The sequence below is a fragment of the Dreissena polymorpha genome, chromosome 5 (genome assembly GCF_020536995.1).
Source record: "Dreissena polymorpha isolate Duluth1 chromosome 5, UMN_Dpol_1.0, whole genome shotgun sequence".
NCBI lineage: Eukaryota > Metazoa > Mollusca > Bivalvia > Myida > Dreissenidae > Dreissena > Dreissena polymorpha.
The window spans coordinates 22,618,359-22,632,512 of NC_068359.1; positions in this window are offsets into that span (position 1 = coordinate 22,618,359).

Consider the following 14,154-nt stretch of genomic DNA (forward strand, 5'->3'; position numbering starts at 1 on the left):
GTTCTTTATATGAGATACAGGATATAATATACATTCAGGATATAATACTTAAGCCGATTTTCAGACATGATTACGGATGTTTTGCAAAAGCAAAGACGTCAGCAGATGCGAATAATTGACACGAGCTACTTCATCCGGATAGGCAAAACACTTATTTTGTCGTGTCATAGAAAATGTAAGTCGTTAAAGGGGCATACAATAAAGTAAGATTATAGCAACAATATTAAAGCATTAACAAACACTCCACAACTTTTAACATATCAGTTATTGTACTAGTACTCTGCGATATCTACTTTCTGTAATATATGAGGTTTTACTTTGTATCCCTCCAATACCTATGCCATTATCTTTAAGATCTTGATGGCAGTGAGAAACTTTAGGCTAAAACAAATTTGGTATTATTTCAAGATAATATGATTACACTTTAATTTAGATTTCGACGTAACTAAGATTGCATAAGTTTGTAAATCGCGGTTTGCCGGTGCAGAACAGTAATTTATTAATTCGGGCTTACTCGCGGGATTTTTTTTAAATCAATGGCTATTAAAATCTAAGATACTCGCTTTAAACACAAGAGATAGTTTTTACAATGTTGGTGACCCAAACTTTTTATGTAAACAGATGGAATGTCACGCTGAATGTATCGTCCTAATAACTCTCCGTAAAGACTAGAAGATGTTAACAAAACTTTTTCTCCCTATAATTATGTTAATGAGTAGCAATTTATTGTTTTCCTATACAAAATTTTTATCGATCTATGTGAATTTAGTTTGATCAACTTTTTTGTAAAAGCTGGGCTTAATGCATGTAAAGTCTGAACTGGCTAATCAAGACGACACTTTTCGCGTAGATGGACTTATTTGTTTAAGGGAAGTCTCTCTTAACCGAAAATCAAATTTTAGTTTCGTCTGTACATGCTTATCAAGGACGACTCTCGAGGCCAAGCCTCGAAGGCATTTTTTAAGTTTAACTCATATTTAGTAAATTTTCCAACAATTTTAATACATAGCAAATTAGAGTTGTTCGATCAGCTTGTTTTACAAATTTCAAAGTATGGGTCAGAATCTGAGGCTTAACTGAGTCAATGGCAATTCATCATCATCATCATCATCATCATCATCATCATCATCATCATCATCATCATCATCATCATCATCATTATCACCACCACCACCACCATCATCATCATCATCATCATCATCGTCACCATCATCATCATCATCATCATCATCATCATCATCATCATCATCATCATCATCATAATCATCATCATCATCATCATCATCATCATCGTCACCATCATCATCATCATTATCAATTGGCTTAAATAAACAATCGGATGTTAACCAGAAATGCTCTCCATTTGCTGTTCATTAAAGATCCTGTATTCATATCCTCCTGAATTTTGCGATGAGAAATAAAATAAGTGTTTCGGATGGGCTGACCATCTTGGAAAGGAAAACGAACAACTTAAACTCTTACAGCATCCTGGATCACATGAAAAATAATCCATAAATCAAAATAAGTGTTTATTGATATCCTGCATGAAAAACATCCTTCATGTGATGAAAGATAACTAAGTTGTTGATGACGAATTTAACTTCTTCGAATTGAATCTGAAACATCTCGTTTCTTACCACGTACTTGTTAACAGGAAAAATAATGCATCAATAAATAAATAAAATGTATGGATTCTATTCTTTAAGATCCTGATTAACAGTAACCTTTATGTTGCGATAACAATAGGATACGTGGGATGAGGCTCCTAGAAACGGAAACAAATCCATTTGTTTCATGACCCATGCTTGTTCAAACGATGATTCTTGAGATAAACAATATTTAACCTAAAACACCGTCTTAGTAAACATACATTAATTGGCATATGGTTGGTCACTTGTATTATATAAAAGTGTAGCTAATGGCATTAATAATATATCTCCAAAACATTCACATAATGAAAACAAGATGATTTATTTCATGAACTACGCAAAACCTACCACGCGTTTTATTTTAAATTTGGTTTCAAGATATAGTTTTTTTTTATTAAAACCGTTGGTTCACGAAGTGTCTCACCCATCATTTATTTTGGATGTTTTTAAACGTTTATACAAATGTTCATGACGCATTGTTGATACAGATTTACAGAGTTATCAATCATAAAGGTATTACTTACTTCTACTCTATATTAGATAAAACTGCCTATTTTATTTTAAGAATTTCTGTCATCTTACTATACGTTTAGTTTCTACCCTGAACAAATGGCTTTATTTTATATATGAAAATAGCCTAGTTACAGCTTATAAACACATCGACAAGCTCAAAAATATATTTACAATTTAGATGTTGATTAACACGAAACATGGACAAATGAGATCTATAAGTTCATTGAAGTACTTACAGAAAAGGAAAAAAAACGAGTATATACGCTCTAAACGTCAGCCATACATTGCCTAATCATAAACCAACCAAGTATATAAAATTAATTATAATGACACAATAAATCAAATAATTGTTGAATGAATTGAATTTAATAACGACCTTAATTGAGACGATACCAAGACGTTTACACGTTTAAGCGTGTCTGCTTAACTGCAAAGACTACCACTAAAAAAAGTATATTTTTAAGTGTTAGCGATTTGCATCTGCTGATCTGTTTGCTTTTGCAAAACATCAGTTCGCTTGTCTGCAAATCGGTTTAAGTATTATATCCTGTATCCAAAACGTTATATATTGTTATCATATAAATAACAAGTGTAAAGTGTCAACTTTAAGCAAAATTGAAAATGCCATTAGTGTCCACAAACATCAAATAGGTATAAGGATACGTAGGTCGGCTATTAACTTTTTCTTGAACTTTTATTTTTTATGATTTCCCACTTAAATAAGAATATGTAAGAAATGCAAAAATATCATCAAACTCTATTTGACAGTATTTATTAGTTATTTGTTGTTAATTTAAAGTAAATTTAGTGAATATGATCGAATATACCAATTATAAACGTACAGTTTATAGTTGATTTGGTGAATATAATTAAATTTAGCAAACATGATCGAAAACTTAACCTTGGATTCCCAAAAAGTTAAGGGTCGGCGCAAACAAATTGGTTCTGTCGGGTTATGGGAAACAAAGAACTGTTTTACGCCTTATTGAAATGTTACTTCAAATATACCAGCGTGTTTGTTTTGCAAAAATGCTGTTTTGACGCAGTTGTTTGTTTACGATAACAAACAACAAACCAACTAAATAATTGTCTAACGGATCGGTTGATCTTTGTCCGCGTAGGAAATCATTACTCATTTGCTTTTAAAGGATATACGAATATAAAGCGGGCAAGGTCAGAACCTACGCACTTAATAGGTCATAAGGGATGTAGACATTTGACCGAATTACCGATATTTTAAGTAAATACTGTACAATTTGTAAACAAATATTGACGTACATCTTTTTAAACCACACACTTGAAGCAATTATTAAATTCAAAATGGCTATACATTATATTCATTATCATCCTCATCCTCATCATAACCATCACCATCCTCCTCCTCCTCCTCCTCCTCCTCCTCCTCATCATCATCATCATCATCATCAACATCATCATCATCATCATCATCATCATCATCATCATCATCATCATCATCATTATATCATCATCATCATCATCATCATCATCATCATAATCATAAGCATAATCATCATCTCATAGGTCAGCACCTTCAAGATGAGAAAAAAAAACTACCGAAAGAGTATAGTGTCACGATAAGAGGAAAATCGTTTAATTATCTAAACACAAATGTTTGGCGTACTTGGTCAGCCCGTCTTGAAATCGTTCCTAAACGCCTGAATAGGCTACCCTTATTTGCCAGTTTGCTTTGAATAACACAGTTTGGATTCAATTTTATATTGAAAAGCATTGTGCTAAAATGTGTCATTTTCAATACGCAATGAGATTTTTTAAAGATCCTGCGAAAATGGGTATTATGCCACATGCGCCCCAGCATAGCTATAGCCCAGCCTGCATATCTCGCAGTCTGGTCAGGAGATGAATAATGAGACCAGTAAACCTTGCGTGATAATATAGCGGACAGCGTCGCCTCTGACCAGACTGCCCAATTGCACAAGCTGGGCTTGAGCTACGCCGGCCGAAACGCCTTAAGACCCATTTTCGCATGACGAGGCTATGAAAGTGTATTCTTTTCAACGTACTCACCTCCACCCCATATGCTTCCCAGAGAGTCTGTTGGTGAGATCATGGAGGTCACTGATGGTTAAACCTTGAGGTCAATGTCATTATCAAATCTCAAATTAGAGATAGGTCTGCAAGCGATGGAGATGGAGTTGTGGTGGTCTTGAAGGTCTCCTGCATAATCTTCGCAAGGAACATGTTATCCATCGATGTCCTGACGAAGTGTCCCATCTGTGCATTAAGAAGTAATGCGCTGCTGTCGTTTCCGTAGAGTTCTAGGAGGACTCAAACGCAAATAGGCCCATGGACCCACACGAAAGGTGGATACATATGTCTGTGCTCGAGAAGGAGCCGGTAAGTCAGGATCGCGAGAGGGCCCAACTCGAAGCCCAAATTTCGGCTCTTGGGGCGGACGTAGCTCAATTGGACGATTTACTTCCCCAGTTTGCAAAGCCTTTGTTCCCCAAGCGTCTGTTGTTGCAGCCGAACCCTGTGGTGACAGGAATGCCGAACCCGTCTGATTTCGCATCAAGCGTCTCCGCCCCGCCTCAGTTGTTCGGTTTGCCCAAGGGGAGGTCCGCTGTGGCGATAGGTTCAAGGAAACGAAGCCCTGATAATATAACCTTTGAGGCCCCGTCCACGGTCCTTTTTTTACCACGTATGCGCCGGCGCGTAATAGATGGTTACGGCATGCCAGCGCTATTCAATGTGACCTCAAAGGAATATACTAAACCTCATTGTGTATCAAATGGTCCTCTTGCCCCGAATGGTCTACCTGTCCCAATTCAATCTACCATTACTATTCCCATACCCAGCAATGCACCGGTTTTCAATAACCTGCCCGGACCAAGCAACCCTCATGACCCAAGTCTTCCCACGAAACAGCAAGATCGGGATGTTCTGACAAAATTGCCTAAGAGCCTGCTATATGATGGGCAGAGCAATTGGTTTGTTTTTCAGACCAAGTTTGAGCGCTACGCAAGGGTGCAAGATTGGTCTGACGCAGAATGCGCCGATTGCCTTGGTTGGTGTTTGACAGGAAAGGCGGTCGATTTTTATGCGTTGCTTACCGAAGGGAGAGGGACGGTACTTTACGCCGAGCTTATGCAGCGGTTGGAGGAGCGTTTTGGAGCAAAAGAACTCCCCGCCACGGCTCAGGGCCGTTTCCAGGTTGCCCACCAGGCATCAGGTGAGTCCCTGGAAGATTGGTCTGACGCTGGCAACTAAAGCCTTTAGGGACATGCCCTCAAAATATGCTACCGAACAGGCGGTGGCAAAGTTTTGCCAAGGCCTGAGCGATAAAGAGGCAGGCAAACATGTGAGCCTCCAAAAACCCACCTCAATGGGGGACGCCATGAACAAAATTAAAATGCACAGTTATGTCCTCGCAGCATGTGCCTCTGTTCCTAGGGATGGTGCTAAGGTAAAACCAGAAGATTCAAAGCGGGTGCACGCCGTAAACCCAGAGTCAAACCCAGTTGCAGTAGATTGGTCCACTGTTGGTAGGTTGTTTCAGGCAGTAGAGCGCCTAGAGGGCGCTATTGGGCATTTGTCCGGGGCCGGGGGAAATTCGGGCGTTGATCCCAGATCCCAACAACTGGGTCAGCCGCCCCGTAATGGAGGTTATAGTAATTCTCCCTATCAAGGGAACGCCCCTAACCGGGGATTCTATGGCCAAAACCAGGGAAGGTACGCTGAGGGTAGGGGTGCCGGCGGTCCACATAGATACCCGAACCAGTACAATCGCTACAGTAATCGCAATGCGAACCCAGTGGGTGCACCGCGCGGAGGTTATGGTGCTAACCGAGGTAGATACCCTGCCCAGCCTGTAGCAAACAGGGGCGGTCGCCCTGGCTATGCGCCTCCACCAGGACTCGGAAGACGCGGATGTGGTAGGCAAGACATGCTGTGTTTTAGATGTAGGGGCTTAGGCCATTTTCAGCGGGAACGCCCATCCCCACCCTCCAAGCGAGGCAGATATGGTTCCAACTGGGGACATTTCCATGCCATGTCCTTGCCCTGCCATGAAAGAGGATCCGGCCCAAATGCTTACGATGGGAGTTCCGGGAACAGGCGATACAATCGGTACCATAGTGGGTACCAAAATTTAAATTACCGCCCCGAGGGATCCAAGCGAGGTAGGTATGGTTCCAATTGGGGCGAGGGTCATGGCATTGCGGGGCGGGACATATCGTGTCTTAATTGTGGTGGTTTGGGACATTTCCAGCGTTCTGGTCTTGAAAACACAAAGTCTGTGGACAGCCGTAACTCTGACCATGATGCGGCCGCAGTAGCCCATAGAACGGCTGCTGAACATGTAGTCAGCAAAATGTCCAAAATGGACACTAGTGATGAGGTCATCCGGACCGCCGGACACATGGATCCGGTCGACAGCACCGCGGCAAACCGCCGTGAGATGTCCAGTTACCGGAACCTCCCTGGTAACAACCAGAGGAAGCCTTCCAGTTGTGGCGTCCTCTCGGTAAACCGCCAGAGTGGTGCATGCGGTTATGGAGTCGCCCCAGGTAACTCCTGGAGGACAGGAGCGCGAAGAACGGCTAGGTTTGCCCCTAACGTTGGGAGGATGGATCTCGAAGACTTTTCAAGCGCGGTTCCAAAGGGTGGCGACCCTCTAGTTCTCGCCGCTGGGAGCGACCACCAGAGCGTCTAACTTCCAAAATCTGTACCGCCTAAAATTGTTAATGGCGAGATTAGTTGTAAGTAGAACTCGGAAAACAATTACAAATACAATATTTCCCAATTTAAACAATTACAGTAAAGTTGCAGTCATATAATACTAAACAGCGGTATGGTCACCTATTTTTGTGATCCTCTTTATTACTCTGATGTTTCCCTACTGAAAACTCTATCCTATTCGCGGTGTTGATAATGTACATGTATAACGGTGTACGCGGAGCATAAAAGTAATAGTTCTCTTAAACATTTTGAGTAAATTAATTTAATTGCTTTGAATAGGTATATGTCCTATTGTCTCAGTTTAAGCCCAGGTTTTTATCGCAATATTGTTGGAACTATAAAATTGAAATTAATCTGAGCAGTGTTTGCGAAATGGGGGTTTAATGCATAGGCATAAAGTGTCGTTTCCTTGTGGTCGGTTGTGACATTGTCGGACGACCGCTGTCACACCGCACCAACGGATGTGGTAACTACGCAGATGGTAAATACTAAATAGTAACCCGGTGTTCCCTGCGATATCCCAGTCTTGGCACCTCCGTCACGTTTTATCCTTCCATGTTAAGATTTGTGAGTCGATCTAACTTCAACTACTTCGTCATTGCTGTATCATGTCATTTATATCAGTAATTTTCTATAAATGAATTTCTTTTCTACCAACAATATGCCTAGCAATGTATTGTCAAGGGAGACAATTTCGTAGAATTTTGTCGCATGAGTTTGTTTTTTATAGGTGACAGTGCTTGACGACCAGTGTCACACTCCACTGTGGAGGTGTTTCCCGGTGCATGTACCGGTACACTTTATTTCGTTTTTTATTTCTGTAAAGATATTGTTAATTGATAATACATAAGTGACTGTATGTTTTTATTAACTAATGAAATGGAATTTTTCTTATGCAAGAAACAATATTGGTTACTAACCGCTAGAATGCAGCGGTCTGTATGTACCCCGCTATGCGCTGGCACTCCTGTGACTGCGGTAGGGATATCATGGTCCCATCTGAGTCTCTGTCTCTTCTGCCTTGGGTGCGACCGTACGGCGGCGGCTAAAGAGGAGAAAAGTGGAAGGAATATAGTGGGTACAATAGTTTTTAGTTTTATTTTAGTTGTCTTTCCCTCCAGATGTCAACTCCACTTAGATATGTATTATAACGCATCTGTAGTCCCTTTTTTTTATTAAATAACACGCAGGATTTTTATTGTAGATTATGCAGTTCCATGTGGGGGCGAGGGCCTTCTCATGTGTGCTGAAAGGCGGATGAGTTTTATTGTTAAAGTTAGTGTAAATATGTTGTAAGGTGGGTACTCCTGTCCATTAATTGTGTGGACAAGAAAAGGGCAGGAGTTACAGGACCTTGTTTGGAAAATGACTTTTTTTGTTAGAGCATATAAGTTCGTATAAATAACTTTGCATTCTGTAAGCAAGTTCATTTGCATTGAATCATATGATTCTAAGATAATTAAAAGGGGGTTACTGACATTTAATGGAGATGAATTAACTTAAGTTGTGGTACATTGCAGGCGTTGCGCAAACAGAGAGGTCGGACGAAAGCCGGCCGGCATGCAGACCTAACTTTGAGGTGTTAGGTCAAGGTGCTTACGCAAGGGGCACTATTACTTCATCGGTTGCGCCGGTACGATTCCTTCGCTGTGTGGCGTTGTCCCAAAAGGAGAAAAGTGGTAGGAGTGTTGTGCCGGTGCCCGGTCTACAAAATGCGCACATACCTCGTGATTGGGAACCAGCGACTAATTGGTTTAGTGCATGCTGGGTAGCACAAGATAGTACGGTCTCTTTTGCACGGGTGATTGATGCGGGTGTACGTGTTTTCCCTAGCTGAGTATTGCTTTGAGTAATTGTGAGCCTGAGTATAGGTTATATTGTATTATATTGTATTATATTGTATTTTATGTGTGTTCAACACGTATTTCTCTGGAAGGCCATTCCCAGAAGATATAAGTGAGTCTGTGACTGTGTATGTGAGTCTGTGAGTATGTGAGAACCGACGCGTGAAGCCGACGAGTTCCCTCGAAGACGACGAGGACGTTTGGTGCCATCCTGACGAGGATTCCAGTCGATGCCAACGTAAGTATCTTATTTAGTGCCGTTGCAAGTAATTTCTGTTGTGGTTGTAAACGAACCCCATAGAGCTAACCGTGGAAACACTACAATTTGTTGGAAAGTCAGTGTTTCAACACAGTATTAGGTATCAATAATAATCTCTGCAATTAAGAAGGATCAGTTTCCACTTGTAATTTTTTTTGTCATCTTACACAATAACCATTTCATGATTTGATGGGCATTCAACGTGAAATTTATTATTGGCCCAACATTTTATTTTTTATATGCTACGGGCATTCGGACATGTGTTAATTTTTATGAGTTGTGAAATGTCAGAGAGCAGAATGGTAATAATATGCGAATAAAGCCATTGCATTATGTCACAAACTTTAAATAAACAATGAAATAAAAAGAACACAAAAAATAAATGTTTGATTAAAATAAGTGCATATTATCTAATAATGATCTATTTAACATGAGTTGCTTAATGTTACAATGAGTAATATGAATAAAACCATTGTTAACAAATATATTTCATAAACTACAGTAGCTTGAGCATTATTCATTTTATGTACATGTAAGTAAAAAAAGAATATATGTACGATATCAGGAATCAGCAAGGCAACAAAGAATGCACTGTGGGTGTCAGTTGCCGAAAATTTCAATGCCAGAGCCCAGTTCAGAAGGGAGCAATTCATTTTGGAGAAAAAATGGGAGAATCTTCAAAGAGATCACAGAAATCTATATATGGATTATCAAAGAGAAATTTCATTGACAGGTACCTTAGATATTAAACTAATTGTTTACCATTTCAAACATTTGTCGGAATGAACTTTGTTTTTGAATGTAAAAGTATAATTATGAAAATTGACATTTTTACACGAAACAGGAATAAATTGTAATTTAGTCATGTAAGAAATAGTTTTAAGCTATTTCAAGTGATCATATGCACATATAGACTGATGAAATTATGTTAATTCTAAAGACCTGTAAATAACACGGAATTATTTCATTTCACCTGATAGACGTGTTTTATATATATATAAAAGAATGCATTAAGGAATAAAAAGGTGTTTGTTTCCATCAACATCGCCAAAAAATAGGTAGGTAGGTCGCCTAAACTTAAATAACTTTCATCTTTACACGTTATTTTACACTTTAAAGGGGTAATTTCAATGATCAAAGTCTCCCAAATGTATATACAACATTATTTCTACATAATTATGAGATGGAACAAGCTTTATTTTGATGAAACAATGCAGGTTAAAAATTTTAATAATAACAATGAATTTTTAATGTAAACTTTACTTCAAATCGCAAAAAAAGTTTAGCCGGCAGGGGTTAGTAGAAACAGCGACCTTTTTTAGGCCTAATGTATAACCAAATATGTTGAAATGTATAAACAGGGCGAGGTCCAATTGGCAGAACATTGTCTGTCCTCAAAGAGGCAGTAATTGATGTAATTGGCAAGCAGAGTGCGGCAGTTGTTGGGGCAGCAGAAGCAGCATATGACTCAACACTGACCTCACTTATGCTGTAAGATTCACAAAAAAGTATAATCAAAAATAAGTTACTTCCCTAACTTTGTAGACTCAATATATGGATCAATATGGAAGAGGAGAAAATGCTGAAGATACTGATGATTATTTTTGAATTCAGTGTCAGAACATATTATGTTTCATGTATGAATGGTCAAGTTTTTACAGAAAAAAGTGAAGTACAATACTTAATAGATGTAATCATTTAGAAAAAAAGATAAACCCCCAAATAATGTAATAACTAACATAGGGTAAGAACTCACAAGACAAAAAATTAATACTATTTTACTGCACCATTGAACACAATTCTATTATTATTTAAATAAATCAATTACAAATTATTTTTTTTTAAAGTGGCATATTTTTAAGCAGCATTTAATTAATAGTTTTAGTATAAAATTTAAATCTGCAAATTAAATGCAGAACAAGCCACTGATATCCCCCTTTTAAACTGATATTGTCTGAATGCTTGTTTTTTCTGTGTTTTAAATTTTTCAGTCCTCAACAGTTTGACCTATGTGACAGTGAAGAAAGGTGAATATTTCTTCTTCTGTTTGTGTAATATTGATGTTTTTAGATGTAATTACTGTAAGGCATGACAAACCATACACATTCGGGGTAGTGGGAACAAACAGCTTAACTATTTAAGTCATGTTTACCTAAAACACACAATTCACATCCAATACATGCAAATCACATAAAAACATGTTAATCACATCCAATTAAATAGCTAAGCATAACCCATACAGTAGTTGTTCCTTTATTTGCTATTAAATAGTTTATTTACTTCCCATGTTAATTAAGTATGAATTAGTTACCAACAATTAAAAAAAAATATGAAACTAATGCTGCAAAATTTTCACGTCAGTGCATAATTTTCATATCAATACAAATTCCCATGACATCTACTAGACCTTTCAGAAAATGTATGCTTATGTGGGTCTCTATGTGCACAATGTAGCATTTATTTTCTCTTTAAGTTGTCGTTTGTACATTGAATTATACAGGGAAATTATTAAGTATAATGTGACCCCAAGCTTTACCGCCAAGTGTCAAGTTCACTTCGTGTAGTCTCTTACATTCAAGGTCACACAACCCCAAACCGGAACTCCAATCTGAACGCATCGGACAGTGGGCTACACCACACCGTCTCTCTGATGTACGTAGGCGGCCGTCATATTGGATTTGGAACTACTTTAGAAAACAAGATGGAGGCCCCCTCGTAAAGAGGAAAAATTGAAATGTGTGTTTTAGCTCGTCTTTTTCAAGATTACATTCTTTAAGTACTAATTTAATGTAGATCTGTGAATTCCCACAACGTACTAAAAAACTTTTTAAAATTTAAAGATGCCATTACTGACATACTGATAGGAGTACTTGTAATATTGACATCGAGTAAATTTAAAAATTAAATTTAAATCGACTGTTTTTGTTATATTTTGTGAGATACGAGGATTGCTTACATAAATTTGATAAAGTATGAAACACATCACTCATTGTATGAGCATGGATGGCCGATTGATCCTAACGGTAGACTTTTACTCCATGGGGTCAATGGTTCGAGCCCATTTGAGGGTTACTTTTATATTTTTATTCAATTGTATTCTTTTTTTATTGCAGCTTTTTAGATTCAATGTTTGCATTTATCAATATAGCATAGAGTTTATAATGACAAAAATAATTTCAATATTGCAAAAGTTATAGGAAATATTTAAGTTTTCGGACAAACAGTTAGCACATATAAGTTGGTTTTACAAATTCACTGAGTGTAAACATTGGGCACTTATATAGCTCAAAGTGACCGGGAAATGAATTCTTGTGTTCTGATTTACATACATGTATTTACACTTGCAAATTTCAAAGTTAAGAATGGTAATTGTTCTCTTATTGCCAACAACTGCATAAATCTTAACATTGTAAACTGCTTGTTTTGTCTTTATTACTACTTTTGTACATTCTTTTGTATTGCCCTCTTTATATTAACTTTCAACATATATATTATATCCAGTAATTGTAGATATCATATGTTTTGTGATGTAAATGTGTAGGGTTCTTGTTGCTTGTCACACCCATTTCCATTTCATAATGCCTTAACACTGATATAGGATATTAGTGATTTTTTATTGTATTTATGTAAACTTATTCTCTATGCTGATGAAAGTGTCATCCTTTTTTTCCACAAAGATCCTAGTATCATCAGTAGTGTTTTTTGTAAAGAACTTGAAAATTGTATTAAATGGTTAGTGGATAACAAACTGTCTTTACACCTTGGAAAAACTGAATGTATAGTGTTTGGTTCCAAAAGGAAATCTAAACTTCATAATTTTAATGTATAATGTAATGATCACACTATTGTTTCTCAATCATCTGTTAAATAACTTGGTTCAATATTCGACACTGATCTTTCTGCTACATCTATTGTTAATAAAAATTATTAAAAAGGTGAACTCAAGAATAAGATTCTTCAGGGGCGTAGCTAGCATTTTTTGAGCTGTAGGCCCGAATATGTTACATAAAAACAGGATGTGTGTGCGGGGTACCCCCCTGGAAATTGTTTAAATCCCATAACGCCTGTGGTGAGATTTAAAGCATATCTAGACAAATAATAAGGTAAGAAAATATAAGACTTTGGTCTGTATTTTTTTTTTTTTACTCTTTTATCTTAATGTCAGAGAACTAAATTTTACTGTATTATCTTTATACCTAAGAACTAAATTTTAAAACAATATGGAACAGAGAAACATTTAAAATTGTAACACTCACTTATTCACAAGTCAAACCATGGGAATTCTTTCCAATAATACTGTCTGCATGTCTATATAGAAAGAAGTAAAGTTGATAATTGGAAGATATGTCCTTTGGAATCCATTGCCTGAGGATCATGTCAATATGAAATGCAGATTTCTTACACCTCACCACCTACAGTTTCAACATTTTAATGCATTTTTCGAAGTTGTAGCAATTTTAATTTTTTCATGTTTCAAAAAAAATTGTAGGCCCGGGCCTGCTGTGCGTAATAGCAGCTACACCCTGTTTTTGTATAGACAAAACCACTGTTCAAATATGGAATTAAGAAAATTGTTATGTAACTCATTGGTTCGATGCCATTTTTACTATGCTAGCTCTTCATAGTACAATGGTATAAGTAAACAGTTAAAAAATAGACTACAAGTTGTACATGACAAAGTTGTTAAATTTATTCATGGATATGACTCTAGAACATCTTTGAAAGTAAAAGATTTTAGTAGTATTGGTTGGTTAAATGTTAAAAACAGAGTTAAGCAAATAACACTCAACCATGTTTATAAAATTGTTAACAAGAAATGTCCTTCTAACATGACCTTTTTTGTATAATAATATTAGTTTAGTGTCTGATATACATAGTGGTAACAGTAGACATAGTAAAGATAACTTTGATTTACCTCAATGTCCTCAAGTGAATGGTTTTACCAGCACTACTTTTAATTATAAACGATCAAAGACTGGAACTGTTTACCTGCTGATGTAAAAATCATTATAAAATAATAAATATGAATTTGAAAACAGAGTGAAAACTTCTCTCACAGACAATATGATTGAAATTGAAAGAAGATGCTGATTTTATTTGTTACTAGTAGTCTTATTGTTTAAATTAATGTTTATGTGATTGGTTTGTTATATATATATATATATATATA